This window comes from Cynocephalus volans, chromosome 3 (genome assembly GCF_027409185.1).
Source record: "Cynocephalus volans isolate mCynVol1 chromosome 3, mCynVol1.pri, whole genome shotgun sequence".
In the NCBI taxonomy this organism is placed as follows: Eukaryota; Metazoa; Chordata; class Mammalia; order Dermoptera; family Cynocephalidae; genus Cynocephalus; species Cynocephalus volans.
Window position 1 is genome coordinate 174872719 of NC_084462.1, and position 16890 is coordinate 174889608.

At 41.7% G+C, this 16890-nt stretch overlaps 1 long non-coding RNA gene and 1 other non-coding gene across 2 annotated transcripts; both read right to left on the reverse strand.

Moving 5' to 3' along the window:
* Window positions 1-15239: 15239 nt before the first annotated feature.
* LOC134373269 (uncharacterized) lies at window positions 15240-16871 on the reverse strand. The gene is made up of 3 exons (XR_010022956.1): window positions 16664-16871; window positions 16031-16087; window positions 15240-15411 (listed from the first exon to the last, which is right to left on the reverse strand). It is a non-coding gene; the product is annotated as an uncharacterized LOC134373269 (long non-coding RNA).
* On the reverse strand, window positions 15695-15969 carry LOC134374401 (small Cajal body-specific RNA 13). Its single transcript, XR_010023250.1, has one exon. It is a non-coding gene; the product is annotated as a small Cajal body-specific RNA 13 (non-coding RNA).
* Window positions 16872-16890: the final 19 nt, after the last annotated feature.

The window sequence follows — 16890 nt, forward strand, 5'->3', positions numbered from 1 at the left end:
ATTATTATTCAGTAATATTCCCATTTGGGTACTGCTTTTTACTTTTCAGAATGCTTTCAAATGTATCCCCTCACTAAATCCCTGCAAAGATCCTCCAGGGAGTTAGGAAAAGCTTACTTAGTTTTGTCTTAGGAGGGAAACCAAGGCACAAAGAGGTCAGGTGATTTTCACGAGGCTAGAGATGGCCCCACCAGTGCTGCTGAAAGGGTGGAACAGGTGATGGGAAGGAAGTCAGTGTCCTGCAGGTGTTTTGGTGCAGTTGGGAGTTAAGAGATCAGGCTCTGGTGCTGAATTGCCCCAATTTGCAACTTTCTGCTGCTTACTCATCTTTGGTTTCCTTTTCTGTTAAATGGATCTAATAATAGCAACCTATCTTGTATGGTTTTGTGCCTGGCATTGTGAGCACCCAACTCATGCAAGCTGTTATATTATGGCTCTGGGTACAGTGTGATCGCTAGTTTCTGGCATGCAGTGATTCAGTCTTTCATCAAACATTTCCTGAGCGTATACTATGTGCTAGTGTGGGAATATGGAGAATGAAGCACAGACTGCTACTCCCAAGGAAGTCACAGTGCAGTGATTCTGTGTCGAGACAAGGTAATGTGGTGCAGAGAGATGAACTGTCCCTTCCTCTGCTGACGCAGCACAGAGCACCAGTCTCAGCAATGGAGGGGCTCAAATTCTAGGCCCAGGCTTTGCTCTTATTTTACTGAGTGAACCTTAGCAAGCCGTGAAACCTCTTAGAGCTTTGTTTTTCTCATGTATTAGGGAACAGCAATGATATTTCATAAGTGAAAATATACGTGGTAAAATATTTTACAAACTGCAAAATAAATACTATGCAGATATTAGTAGTTTTTTTGTTATTATTATTCTCTTTGGCTTGATAGGGCTTGCTGCTTTTCAGAACACTCTCCCATTGCTTTTTTTTAAAGCTTGACACATAAACGTCCCATCAGAAGCAGGACCTTTTTCTTTTTTCTGTAGAAAATCCAGAAAAAGACCTTATTTTTTTTATCCAATGGCAGTCTTTTTCCACTCCAATATAGTCCACATGCTAGGAAAAAAAGTTGAGTGAGCAATTCGGGAGAAAGGGGGAGTCTGCAGCTAGGAAGACTACAGAACCTCAACTCATCTCCAGCACTAACGGCTGCTGCAAAAAGGAGTGGAAATGAAAGCCTATCTGGAAAGAAAATTCTGGCAAAGGATTGGGGGGAGAGTCCCTCTGTCATCTTGGAACTGAGCACAGGAAACCCCACCCTGAAGCCTCCTTTTCAGAAGCGCCTGGGAGGGAACCACGAGGAGGGCACTAAAATTCTGCAGTTAGGAAATTCTGACTCACTCGGCCATGGGGGCTGTTCACGTGACCTACAAAACATTTCCCCCAAAGTGAAGTTTTTACTGCTCTTTCCCCACGCTGCTTCTCTGCAGCCAGCATCTCCACCACCGCTCATGGGGAAGCAGGAACCAATTTAATAAGCCCAGGGAAATTATTTGGGTCTGTTTCACATTAGCAGTTAGTTAGCCAGCTTCAACAGCAATCCGTGCAATTCTTATTTTATAAACATGATTTTTTTAGTTGTTTGTATGTTCAGTCTCCACAGAAAGATGAGAAGAAAAGCTGGAATGGCTTTTCTGGCTTCGTACAGCCCCTCATTGTACGAATGGATAAACTGAGGCAAGAGGGTGGCAAGGAGGGGCTCTGCGCAGGGTCCCAGAGTAGTAATTATGTTCTGAAAATTTGTCCCTATCTCTCCTTCTCTAGCCTGGCATCCCCCTTAGTGGCAAATGAAATAAGTGCTGTTGGCTAAATACAGATGAAAAACTCACGTTGGGGTGCCCATTTCTGAGTGCGTCATCAGAGAAGTCCTAGCCTGGGCATGGAAAGCTGGTTCTCATCCAGCTCTTCTCTCAGTTTTTTCTCCTTCTTCTTTCCTTGTTTTCTATTTGCCAGTTCTCCAAGTGTTTTCTCACTCAGGTCCTAGGGTGAGCAGATCCATCACCTCCGTTAACTTCTCTGGGTAGGCTGCCTTCCCCACAGGCAGCTGCCGTGCAGGGATTGGGCAGGGGCACCCCTGCTGGGTGGCAATGAGTGATCTCAGCACCCGGCATGGGACCTGAAGTAATTCAGGATATTCCTACAGGCACCTATAATCGTGTGTAGAAGAATGAAACTAGACCCACACCTCTCCCCATATACAAATATCAACTCAAAATGGATTAAAGGCTTAAATATAAAACCTAAAATTATTAAACTTCTAGAAGAAAACACAGAGGAAACACTCCAGGACAAAAGACTAGGCGAAGGTTTCATGAATAAGACCTCAAAAGCACAGGCAACAAAAGCAAAAATGGACAAATGGGACTATATCAAACTAAAGAGCTTCTGCACAGCAAAGGAAACAATTAACAGAATGAAGAGACAACCTGCAGAGTGGGAGAAAATATTCGCAAACTACACATTCGACAAGGGATTAATATCTAGAATATATAACAAACTCTAACAACTCAATAGTAAAAAAAAAGCAAATAACCCAATTTAAAAGTGGGCAAAGAAACTGACTAGACATTTCTCAAAAGAAGACATACAAATAGCCAACAGGTATATGAAAAAATGCTCGACGTCACTAATCATCAGGGAAATGTAAATCAAAACCACAGTGACATATCATCTCACCCCAGTTAGAATGGCTATCATCAAAAAGATAGAAAATAACAAATGTTGGTGAGCATGTGGAAAAAGGGGAACCTTCCTTGTACCTTGTTGGTGGGACTGTAAATTAGAACAGCCATTGTGGAAAACAATATGGAAATTTCTTTAAGAACTATTGATAGAATTGCCATATGACCTAGTGTAGTGGATTGAATTGTGTCCCCCCAAAGCTCCCTGAAGCTTGAATTGTGTCCCCCAAGTTTTATGTATTAGAAACTTAGCCCCTACTGTGACTGTTAAGAGGGTGGGAAATCCTATTAGGGTAATTGAAAGGGAGCCTTGAAGAGGTGATTGGGTTATAGGACCCTGCGGTAGTGAATGGATTAAAAATGGTGGTCAGGGCATGGTTCCGAAGGCTTTAAAAAAGTGAGTATGACTCTCTTGCTCGCTCTGCTCTCTCTTCTTCCACCATCTTGCAATGTGAGACCCCTGGGTCACTGTTGCCACCACCAGATGGACTTTGGACTTCCCAGCCTCAGAAACTGTAAGCAATAAATTTCATTTTCTTTATAAATCACCCAGTTCCAAGTATTTTGTTATGAGCCACACAAAATGGACTAGTACACCCAGCAATCCCACTTCTGGGTATATACTCAAAGGAATGGAAAGCATCATGTTGAAGGGATAACTGTGCTTCCATGTTTATAGCAGCTCTATCAACAATTGCCAGGATATGCAACCAACCTAAATGTCCATGGACAGATGATTGGATAAAGAAAATGTGGTATAGACACACAATGGAATATTACTCAGCCATAAAAAATAACGAAATTCTGCCATTCTCAGCAGCATGGATGAGCTTAGAGAAAATTATGTTAAGTGAAATAAGTCAGGCACAGAGAGAGAAACACTGCATGTTCTCACTCATATGTGGAAGCTAAAAAAAGAGAACAAAACAAAACACACATAATAATGACAAGTGAACTGTTAAATGGAGAGGAAAGAACTATGGTTACTAGAGAGGAGGGGAGGGGAACAGTGAAAGGCTGGTTAATGGACACACAATTATAGCCAGTTAGGAAAAATAAGCCCTGCTGGTGTACAGTCGACCCAGGAGTCTACAATTAACAGCGATTTACCGCATGTTACCCAAGGACTAGAAGAGAGGAGATCAAATGTACACGTCACAGAGGAATCACTGGGTTTTGCAAGGACGGATATGCTGATTGCCCTGAATGGGCCATCGCACATTGTATACTTGTTTTGACATATCACTCTGTACCCCATAAAAATGTATAATCAAGATGTTTCAATAAAATTTTTTTTAAAAAAAACAATTTTTAAAGATAAAAATTATGCTGCCTTTATAAAACAAATATAAAGTGTGTAGGAAGCAGGGACTGGATCTTAGGACAACTGAGTTCTAACCCTTGTTAATGCTGTTAATTAGCTGTGCAACTTTGGGCCACTTCTGAGTTTAGTGAATCTGTGCAGTGAGAGAATTGGAAAAGATGTCTAAATTATTTCCTCAACTTCAAAAAAATATGAGAATCTTGATTGCGTGAGACAACATCATTAACATGACCCAAACACTGCTACTGTTATACACCAAGGAATAAGTATTAATATGAACAAAAATGTTAAAGTACAATTGATAAACTTAATTTCTAAAAAATAAAATCCTTCTACATGAGGCATGCTATGTTTCTCCCATCAGTGGGCAACCCAATCGACTCTTTCTGCTTCTCTTGGGATCTCCTTGAGTGTCTTTTTAATTCAATGTTTTATTTGAGATAACTGTAAATTCATATGCAGTTGTAAGAAATTATACAGAAAGGTCCCCTGTACCCTTCACCTAATTTCCTCCAATGGCAGCGTCTTGCAAAACAATAGTACAACATCCCAACTAGGATATTGACACTGATGTCATCAAGACACAAAACATTTCCGTCACCACAAGGGCCCCTAACGGTATGCTTCCCTCCTGTCCTCATCGCCTCCTTAAAACCTGGTGACCACTAGTCTGTTCTCATTTCTATAATTTTGTCATCTCAGTAATGTTATATAAATGGAATTGTCCAGAATGTGAACTCTTAAAATTGGCTTTTTTCACTCAGCATAGTTCTCTGGAAATTCAACCAGGTTGCTGCCTTGTCTAGAGCTGATACCTCTTCATTGCTGAGTAGAGTTCCCTGGTATGGATGTACCACAGCAGTTTAACCATTCCCTTGTTGAAGGACATCTGGGTTCTTCCTAGTTTGGGCTATTATGAATAAAGCTGCTATAAACATTTTGTACAGATGTTTATGTCAGCGTAAGTCTTCACATTTCAAGCTTTAACTTTATTTAGTTATAGTACCCATACACAATCCCACACCACCATACTTTTCCTATTTATTCCTAGTGACGAACACACCCCAAGGATGTTCACATGTCCAGCAATTGCCCAGTACTGGGCCCTGAGTTGCGGAAATCCAACAAAAGCAAATTATACGGTTCTTGCCATCAAGGAATTTACAGTCTATTGGGAAACAACATCAAGACACATGAAACCATGAAATAACAAAGCATAACAACTGCATGTCATCCAATGCTGGACTGCATAGTGCAGAATTGACTTGAATGATGGAGGATAAGAATATTTAGCATTTATTAAGGGCTTGCTATGTGCCTAGCACTGTTCTAAGCCTTTAACTATATTACTCATTGAATCCTCATCACCACCCCTTCGGGAAACTACTGTATCATTCCATTTTACAAATGAGGAAATAAAAAAGGTGATAACTTGCCCATCAATCATGTGACAGCAATCACGTGACTCACCTAGGGTACAACCTAGGCAGTCTGACCCCAGGGCCCACACTATTAATCCCTACAATTCTGTTTGTCTGGTAGCAATAGTGGAGGACCATTTTCTGATGAGGATTAAATTCTAATCTGTTTCTTAAGTTATATTTCCACAGAGAGCTATGTTGAACCCACAATATTAACGTGTTCTTTCTGGGTCAAGGTTATTGATGAGAAGTCAAAATACTTCTCAAAGAAACAGCACCAGCTTTAGTAAGAGGTAAGAAGTCTGTGTGTGACGTATCAGGACAGCACCAGCCTGAAGGCTGCTGTGTGTGCACGGAGATGGGGGAAGCGGAGGGTGGGGAGGGGTGTGTGTAAGCAGCAGGGCTAAAGCCTGAGTTATGTCAATTGTCTGCATGTGCAGTAAGAAAAACATCAGAGTTCCCTGCTTTATGGCATAAAACACACAGGGCCAGCTGAACCCATTTCAGATAACAAATGTGGTTTTGTATTCTCTGAATTGCTGCATACCAGGAAAGTCCCATCCATGCTCAGCTACTTCCTCAGTTGCTAAACACATGAGATGCACCATCTCTTAGCACTGATAGCTGCTCACCCCTTGAGCTTCAGCATTTTGTTTTAAACAACATACTACGAACCTGGCTTGTTTGTTTTTGTTTTGAAATCTAAATGCAACTTTCATAATGTCAGTGTTTCCAGCCCTGGGGTGGGTTGGCAGAGCAAAGAGATCACTGGATCAAAGTCTCTGAGCAAACAACTGGACCCAACATGCTCAGTTCAGCCAGCTGAGCTGGGGCAAACCCTCCTATCTCCTCATGTCTCCACATCTGTAAAATAGGGCCACTTCTTCCTCCGTCTTCCCTGTAAGAGCTGTTGTGAGGATCACACAGAATAATTACAATGAATGTGCTATGAACTTGAAATTCTGTGCAAATGTGTGCTATTATGGTAGATTAAATTCCCCACTTACTGTGTTTTCAAACGAAACTTCACAACAGAAACCAATTCAGGAAGAGGCTTTAAGAAAGACTTCTTCACTAAGGAGGAAGAAGAATCTTTCATTTTTTTTGCTCCCTGGTGACATGTTTTTGCAGTTTGCTGAAGTGTTCTCTCCTTGCTTTGGGCAGGCTTGGCTGTTCTGAACGTGTGATAACGTTAGAAGCACTGTGTGATAGGCAGAGTGCCCAGGAAGCGGGAGGAGGCCTCCGAGCCCAGCCTTGGCAGACACGCACAGGCGTGGTCTTGGTGCATGAATGAGGACAGTAGAACCCGTGCAGAGGCACTTGTGTTATCCCACCCATCCCAGACAAGTAGGTGGTGCTCTGCTCTTTGGGGAAGCCCACACTTGGAGCCCAGCTTATTCCTTTATCCGAGTGGCACAGACTTGTACATGCCAAATAGGTCCATGGGTCTGTGTAAAACCCAACGCTCTTAATGACAATTTTTTGATGGGCCAGGACACTTCCCCAACAGAGAAAGCTGAGTTTTGCTGAGTTAGCTTAGTTCCACAAAACCTTAGAATCTTGGTGCAAACCACTGGCACCAAACACATGCAGAAAAAATGCTTTCCAAACGGATGGCCCCAAGTTCTTGCAACTGTAGTAGCTGCAGCACCTGCCTGAGATTAAAAAACTTTAATCCTAAACATCTTCTTTGAAGTTGTAGAGTTGGTATGCAGAGAGAAACAGCAAGTTCCACTAAATGCACTTCCTGGTTAACTCAAAAGCCATATTCTGCAGACAGAAGCAACCTCATAAATAGGCAGAAGAGAAGGTGGCAGTCACATCCTTGTGTCCTGGGGTATTTCAAAGTTATCTGCTAGCATCACAACAATGGGATTAGTTCACCAGCTTCAGCAATCAAGGCTCTTTCATCATCCAAATGGAAATGTTTATTAGTTTGTGTCACTGACACATCTGGGCAAAATGACTGGACCCTATCTGCTTGGTTCACAAACTATAGAGATGGCCTACAACGAAGGCTCACACACAAAAATCACAGCCAGAAAACATGCAATACAGTCACTGGCCCAACTCCTTCATGTTCTAGAGTCCCTGAAGGTGAAGTGACATGCCCAAGGTCAGGAAATGCCCTGATTGCTTCAGTAATCTGAATAATCTCCCCTCTATTTCAAATATAACCTGAGGATTTAAATGTCGCTCAGGTACCTTGAGAGTCTGAATGTCCAAAAATAATTTATGACCTTACCTTTTCAATCCTTCCTCTTCCTCCCCTATGTTCCCTGAATCTACAAGTAGGAGCTAAGCAGAAACCTGGCCTAAGCCTGAATCCCTCCTCGTCTTTTCAGCCCCCTCCCCACACCCAGCCAGTACCAGATGCTGTCAATCCAGCCTTCAAGTATTTCTTGCGTAGGCACCCTTCTGCCGCACCACTCCAGACATCCCAGACAACACTCTCCTAACCAGCCTCCCTCTGTAAGCTCAGCCACTTCCAACCCATCCTCAACATTCCTGCCAGGATGATCTCTCAAGAGCTGTTCAGCTTACAATCCCTCTGGGACCTTCTCTCACCCTAAGGACGAGATCCTAAGGCCCTCACCATGCAACCTCAGCTCAGCTACAGCCACTTCTGCATTCCTGATGAAGCCACTCAGCACTCCCCCAGAGCTCGCCAGGGGCCTCTGTGCCTTTGCGCTTGGGGTTTCCTCTTCCTGGAATGTCCCTCCCTTTTATAGAGAAGCTCTTTACCCTTTTTTCAAGACTCAGTTCAAGTGCCACCCACTCTACTAAGCTTTCTCTGATTCCTGAGGCAGATTTCAGTGTTCCCAGAGCCAACCCGCGCCCCTATACTCTCTCTAGTACTTAGCAACATCCTCACATCTATCGCTATCATAAGAATGTGAAGTCCTTGGACTCTAACATAAAATGAATAGTCATATATTAACATTGATTCATAATTGCAACAAATGTACTACACTCATGTAACACATCCCTAATAAGAGACACTGTGTATGTGGGTAGGGGAGGGCATGGGAACTGTCTGTACTTCCTGCTCAATTTCTCTGCAAAACTAAAACTACTATACAAATAAATATACACACACACACACACATATATATATAAAATCTTTTTTTAAAAAAAGTGAGGTCCTTGGGATTTGGGAGTGACTTGCTCCATTCTGCATCCTGCCTAGCACAGAGCTTCTGGATGCTTCATCATTGAATGTTTCTTCACCTCCTATGGCATCTATGGCCAATTTTATGAGTTTCACCCAATTTGGGATTTACTGAAATACTGCCCTGTATTGTTCACCATGTTGTGTTCTTTACTCAAGAATTATGTATCGAGCATATACTAAGTGCCAGGGGTGCTGTTAAGGCACGGGGTTACAAAAATAAATATTGCCAGACTAGAAGCTGATGGTCTAGTTGGGGGGAGGGAGGCTTAATAGTAAATAATTATGATACATGCACTCCCTGAAGGGGTTTTTGTCCGCAGTAGCAGTGAAAGAGGGCTGGGCAGTAGGACAAGTGAAGTGGTTATGTTCTTTGATGCCTCTGACTGCGCAACCTGGATTGAACGGTACATCAGCATTTGCAGAAGTGCTTTATGGACGACCCTCTCGGCTCTAACTCTGCTCTCTCATCAAGCCCAACATTTGGTTTACAGTTAGAAAAACTTAACTTTATGCCAGTATCATTCAATCCCTCACCACCTAACTAAATTTAGTATTTCTAAGGTGTTTACCATGGACTAATATGAGAAACATAGCAGAGTTAGAATAAATTGCTTTATCTGGCAAAAAATGGGGGAAGAAAGTATTCCCTTGAAGCTTATTTTTTAACATAACTCCTTTAAGCTGTGTGTGTGTGTGCACGCTTGCAAGTGTGTAATTTTTGTTGGCAATCTAAAGTAAACTGAAAGTTTCTCTTACTTCTTATCCAGGGCATGGGGAACATAATTTCTTATTCTTGGTGACTTGGAAGTATTATACAAGGCTCTAATGCACAAGGTATAGTCATGTGTGAAGGCTGGTTTGCCCCTTCTTACATCAAATGCTCCTGAATCTGCTTAAAAAAAAAAAATTGAGAATGTCTGTTTATTTTTTAATCTCCTAATGACTTCTCTGTTATTGCTTCTTCCTGCTTTTCCTCTGAACCTTTTAAATTTACCGCTTCTGATCTATTGTAGCTATATTAGAAAGCTAAGCAAGTAGCCATTTGCTAAAATAAGAATGGGCCTTGGGTGAGGACTGAGAAACCCTTCCTAGAATAGGGCAAATTGATTAATTCCTAGACACTGTATATAACTACAGGAACAGCCTTATTGGCTCTTGGCTGCCCCAGCTTCCTGAGTATAATAGACTAGTGCCCCCTACCTGCCTTGCTGGGTAGGACAGTGACTCATTTTAAATACCTCTTTTCTCAAAAACCAGAATGATTTTAAAAGATGACATGTTATTTTTGAACACATGCAAAAATTCCTTCAAGTAAGAGGGTACTATTGTCCCTCTCCCCAGACAGCAAAGAGTGTGTGTTAATGGTCACAGAGCTGCAGCCACATGGTATGAAGAGAGATGAACCAATGGGAATATCACATCAACTGGACTGACATGTCCCTTTAGGCTGCACTGACATAGCTATGATATGAAAATGCCAGATCACCATATACTTGGAGAGGAAAGAAGGTGTGCCAATATGGCACCTTCTCCTCAAGACTTTTAATACAAAATTCTTTTGGTCACCCCATTTTGCAAGTGAGGCCTACGCAAAAGAAAGCTCTCTCCTTTAAAAAAAAATATGTATATATATATATGTGTGTGTGTTCGTGTGTGTGTGTATATATATATATATAACTGGTGTTATTAGTTTGTTTCTGTTGCTGATAACAGAACATCTGAAACTGGCAATTTATAAAGAAATGAAATTTATCTCTTAATAGTTTCAGAGGCTGGGAACTGTAAAGCCCAGGGAACACATCTGGTGAGGGCCTTTTTCTGTATGGGAACTCTACAGGGTCCCATGGAGACCAAGGTGTCACAGGGCGAGAATGGGCTGAACAACAGAGAGCTAAACTCCTCACTGGCTCTCTTTATAAAGCCATCAGAACCATGCCCATGACCACCCATTAAACCATCAGCCCAATACTTCATGAATGAATCAGTGTGGATCGACCCAATCACTACTTAAAGGTCCTATATTAGGACCTTTTGTGTTGCTTATAACAAAATACAAAGAACTGGGTGATTTATACAGATATTGAAATCTATTGCTTACAGTTTCTGAGGCTGGGAAGCCCAAAGTCCATCTGATGGCGGCAACAGTGACCCAGGGGTCTCACATTGCAAGATGGTGGAAGTGGAGAGAGCAGAGAAAGACAGACTCTCCTCTTCTTCTAAAGCCCTCAGAACCACGCCCCTGACCACTATTTTTAATCCGTTCACTAGTGCAGGGTCCTACAACCCAATCACTTCTTCAAGGCCCCACCTTACAATTACCATAATTGTAATAAGATATCCCACCCTCTTAACAGTCACAGGGAGGGCTAAATTCCTAATACATAAAACTTGGGGGACACAATTCAAGCTTCAGAGAGTTTTGGGGGGACATAGCTCAATCCACTACAGGCCTCATCTTTAAAATACCATAATTGGATTTCCCACCTTAACACTGTTATAATGGGGGTCAAGTTTCCAATACATGAACTTTTAGGGGCCACATTTGACCCTAACAATTGGTTTATACTAGTCTTTTATTATAACTTTGAAACTCTTGCTTACTGAAATTTGATATCAATTCACTAGGCTATACTTTCAAAAAATATAAAGTTTAGAATTAACAACTGGGATTTTTGGTCCATAAAAGCAGAAAAAATTTTTAAATCTTCCAATTTTCTATTGCAAAGAAAAATGAACAGTTAACATATTATCCAATTTCTAACCCAAATGCCCCTCACTCCCTGCCCAGTGAAACTGGGGTGAATTTCTCTTTCTTTGATAGATGAATTGTTGAAGAAGGCTGGAGCAATGGATTCCCATGATAGCAAGATTTAAATTTGAAGGCATGAAATTATTAAGGCTCAAATGTTGAATGAAGCACAAAGTGAAATTCTGACTCACCATAAAGAGTATTTATGGCTTTGGCAGTACATCTTCGCAATAATTCAAAAGAAAATAAACTTCCTAAATGTTCTTCTGGCTACAAACTCAGGATCAAAGGAAGACATAAACTCCTGCCAAGAGATAAATCTCCGTTACAGGTTTGTAAAACCTGCAGTGAGCGGCTCCTTGCTTTTTATATTCCGTGGTCCAGACACCTTTTAAGAAGTCTTTACAATGTATTAATTTGAGTTACAGAAACTATCTGCTGGTAAAAAAAAAAAGAAACACATAATACAAAACATTAAAATTGTTTATTAAATAGGCAGTTCAAGAAAGGTAACAATTCTTTTTTTAGGTGCTGGCCAGTACTGGGATCCAAACCTTTGACCTTGGTGTTATAACACTGACCTCTAAACAACTGAGCTAACTGGCCAGCCCATCAACAAGTCTTTAATATTTAATCAAAAGGCTTAACAAATTTTATGATTGCCACTTAATTATTATTATTATTTTTTGGTTGGCTGGCCAGTACAGGGATTGAACCCTGGACCTTGGTGTTAGCACCACGCTCTAACCAACTGAGCTAACCAGCCAGCCCCCCACTTAATTCTTTTTATTAATTTTTTGGTTTTTTGGCAGCTGGCTGGTTTGGGGATCTAAACCCCTGACCTTGGTGTTATCAGCACCATGCTCTGAGTGAACTAATGGGCCAGCCGAATTAGCACTTAATTCTTAATACTACCTTACAGGAATATGATTTGGGTTCTCTTCCATGAGCAAAATAAGGTTCTCAATAGAACTAAGTCCAACATGTGTATGGTCTGAAGGTAAATAGCCAAGGAGTTCAGTCAGTGTGAGACAGCAAGAGCACAGCTTTCAGGAGTAAAAAGCTATATGGTTTAGATTTTTTTTCATTGGAATTTGGATTGAGAGTATTGTCATTTTAATTTTGTAAAGCATTAAAATCACCTCTGTATCCAATACATTCACATGGAGAGTCAGCAAAGATAATTCAGATATTTAGTTTTCTGTAGGACTTGCTAGTGATAATGCTATGATTCAGCAGAAAAATAAAAATTGCTTATGAAGGCAACAAAATTCACAGAGGAACACAAAGTGCTAAACTAGCAACAGATGTTACAAATAAATATGAGAACATAATTTGGAGAATGAAATGTCTGAGAACTGTTTTTTTTTTTTTTTTTTTTTTAAAGATGACCGGTAAGGGGATCTCAACCCTTGGCTTGGTGTTGTCAGCACCATGCTCAGCCAGTGAGCCAACCGGCCATCCCTATATAGGATACGAACCCGTGGCCTTGGTGTTATCAGCACCGCACTCTCCCAATTGAGCCACGGGCTGGCCCTGAGAACTGTTATTGTAGGTTAATGTAAGGTTCAAATGAATTCTTAAAAACAAAAGCTGCTTGAAGAACAAAAATATACAATGTGGTCTGGCTGGTTAGTTCAGTTGGTTAGAGCACTGTGTTGATAACACCAAAGTCAAGGGTTTGGATCCCTAACTGGCCAGCTGCCAAAAAAAAAAAAAAAAAAGTACAATGTATATGCAAGAAGATATTTTTTTGAGGTAAATATTTAGAAGCAGAGGAATAGAGTACAAATAGATTCCTTACAACTCTGCAGCCCTTATATAAAGAAATCTTGAAATATGCATAACCTTTAAAAACATCACAAATTTTTAAAAATTCAGGAAAGGGATACTAGGAAGTGTGGAAAAATCCAAAGAGAATCAAAAAGAACTCACAAGTGTTTAGTGACGTTTAAGACTGGAACCCTGTACTATATACCCCTACACTCCAAATTTCAGGACAGAATCAGGTTGTTATGGCATCCAGACTTCTCATAAATGCTCCCGTCTCCCATGGTTTGTTCTAGACTGACCTAACCTGATTTACAGCACTCTATCCTTCTTCATTGACAGTCACTCTGAGGGCAAATGAGGAGAGAAGGACCTGCATGACACAGTGGAACTGGCCTTAATGAGGCCTGCATTCCTGTCTCTAGGCTGTCACCAAGTGGGCAACAGTGATTAGCAAAGCTCAGGCCACTGCCATGGTCAGTGCAGTGTTAATAAAACCAGCTGTCGTGTCAGATAGAGGTAGTCAAAACTAATGTGCATTTCTATCTCTGCACTAGGAACTAGAAAAATTTTCTTGGAGGGCTGGGCTTTGCTTTGGTTTCTCACACACTAGTTTTGGTGTCGTCAGGAAATCAAGTTAATTCCAGGGTTGCAGTGACACTCTAAAATTACTGGAAAATTGCTAAATGCATGACAGAGAAAAGTTTCAGGTTCCAGCTCAGGATGATGGAACCCTGGGTCTCAAATGATATTTTAGTTCAGGAATGTTTGTAGACTGGGTCCCTTGACCCAGGCAGTCACTTGTCGCTTAAGAAGACACTTGCAGAATGCTCTGGATAGCTCTGACAGACACTTGTATTCTTATGCACATGTTCTTATGCACATGACATGGTTACTTAGTTTGGGTTTTAATTACATTTTATGACCAAAATCCAAAGAATTCTCATTAAGTTTGTGTGTACGTCCCACCCCCACCTCCCCACTACTGTCCACAGGGAGAGATCACAAACTGATACACATCATTTATTTACTTAGGTGTTTAAAACAGCCAAAAAGATTTGAGCAAGAGTGGAGATTTTTTTTTTTCTTAAAAGATGACCGGTAAGGGGATCTTAACCCTTGACTTGGTGTTGTCAGCACCACGCTCACCCAGTGAGCAACCGGCCATCCCTATATGGGATCCGAACCCATGGCCTTGGTGTTATCAGCACCACACGCTCCCGAGTGAGCCACGGGCCCGCCCAAGAGTGGAGATTTTTGACAACCGATTAAGAAGTATAATTAACCACATTTTCATTATAAGATTTCTAAAGAAAAATCTCAAAACAAAAATGCCAAATCATATATAAATGTTAGAAGCTTTCGCAGAAGTATTTTGAACATTGTTTTCTGCTTCTTAAGATCATTGATGTTTGATGCTAATACTCCAAAAGCAATATTAAATCAAAAACAGAAAGGAATCTACTCAACACATACAACATTTCACTGTATTTTTGGTTGCATTTTATTAAAAATTCAAATTTAGACATACTGCTTCAATTTCTTTGATTTAGAAAAATGACTTATTTTCCTGTCCTTAGTCATGCTTTCAATGCCATCCCTCTTAGCTCCTTGAAAGAGCACCGACATGCTTTCCCAAATCCTTAGCATTTCATGTGTGTTCATAGTCTATGAAACACAGCAACTCTACTACAATTTTGAAAAACATAGGCTTTGTAATCTTTCTGCTCAAGGATTACTCTTAATCTTTAATGACAGCTGTATTCTCAACTTAATAAAACATTCCACTATTAAAAAAGATAAATGTGCTTCCAAAGCCACCATTAAACTCTAGGTTAGGAATTTGATACTCCCCGTTACTGTTCTGTTTCGGATCCTCAGAACATAAGTTTGCAAATTCTTCTCCCTCTCCCAGTCAACACAAAAGCAGAATTAGACAGTATAGAGTAGGCAATAAACAAATTAGGTTTTCAGGAACAAATCACCAATATTTATTTATTTGGTATGGTGATCCAAACCCTTGACCGTGGTGTTACAACACCAGACTCTAACCAACTAAGCTAACTGGCCAGCTCTCCAATATTTATTTAAAAAACAAACAAAAAACTTACTACAATGTAAGCATTAGTAAAATTTATGTGATGTTGGCAGGAATTTAATATATTCTCTATGGTTTAAGGGTACCAGATGCTGGACTTTCAAAACAGCAGTTATGCTTCAGAATAATAGCATTTTGTTTATATTTCTGTTCATGATGCTTCTTCCTCTGATTCACCTGGAATCTATGAATCTGAAAAACAAAAAGATTCTTTAAGGACCTAATCAATGTTGGGTCCCACATTACAAAATTAGCAAGCATCAATAACATTGACGGGGATGAAAATACAAAACAGAAGTAATGTCCTGAGTTTACTCACAGTTTTCTAGGCTCAAGTTTCATGTTGAATGATTATTTGGAAGACTCACTAGCTGACATGCACAGATTTTCTGATTTTAAATTTGAGCACCCCCAAAGCATAAACAGGTCACCTCCAGCCACAATTTAAAAAATACTCAAGTTTTTTAAAACAGTCATTTGTAGCAGTACTTAGTGTCCAACAGAAACCACTCCATCTGCTAAACAATATCTCGACTGCAAAGCTTCTCTTACTGTTGGTGGATAGACAATGACATGGTACAGTCATTATCACCGTGGCAACAGTACCCAGGAAATATCAGAGGAAAATTGCACATGGAACCGCTGGCTCTTGAGCAGGCATGCCTCAGCTTCCTCCAGAGTATGCTTTTTCTGCAAGTCTGGTGTGCTCTAGGGTACCACCAACCCAGTGCAGGTCCAAGACTACAGATCCTACTGCGGTTCCACTGAGTCATACTCTTTTGAATTCATTGGTTCGAATATGAACACCTACCACGTTCCAAGCACTGTTCTAGGCACTGAGGATACAGCAGTGAATAAAGTCGAGTGTCTGGGAGGGAAATCAATAAACAAGCTAGTAAATATATACTAAGCAATGATTAGTACTATGGAAAAAAGAGAAAGCAATGGGCCCACATATGTTTTCTTTCTCTTCTCTGTGCCCGCACATTGCTTTGCATCTGCTTCTGATTTTTCACGCCAAGTACAAGCTTTGGGCACCAGGTCGCCCTGGAGATACCGCGCTGGCACCGCGCCTACTACCCAGCGGCTGCTCCGAACGAACTTAATTTCCCATCTCAGTTCTCCATTCAACAAGCCTTTCCTGGGTCTAGGCCCGGGGGCTTAAGTGGGTTGGAAGGCTAAGGAGGGCCGAACCTCAGAGAAGATCACACAGGCAAGAGCGCTCCACAGACTTTTAAAATAAAAGTTGTTCTAGGGAAACAATCGTGAGCCAGAAGCCCCAGGGCCTCAGCTCCCACGTGGGCGACGGGGCCCGGGGGATCCTGTACACAAGGCGCCGCGAGCCTGGGTGCTGGAACCTCGGGCAGGCCCGGCCGGACTCCGCTCCCCGCCACGACGCACCGCATTCGGCCGCGGCCCTCCGGAGGCAGCTGGCGACGCTCACCTAAGCCGAGAGGGGCGGACGCGGGCCTGCCCTAAGCCCGCTAGCTCCTGGGACACGGGGCCTGGCAATAGCGTTGCCGCGGCAACTCGACGGCCGCTGACCCCGGAACCGGAACCTCTATCTGGAAGTGACCCTTTCCCGGCGTTCCGCGGAACGGCCGAAATCCCGCCCAGCGCCTTTGCCAGTCATCATGTAGTATCCCAACCGGCCGGGTCAGCTCTCTGGAG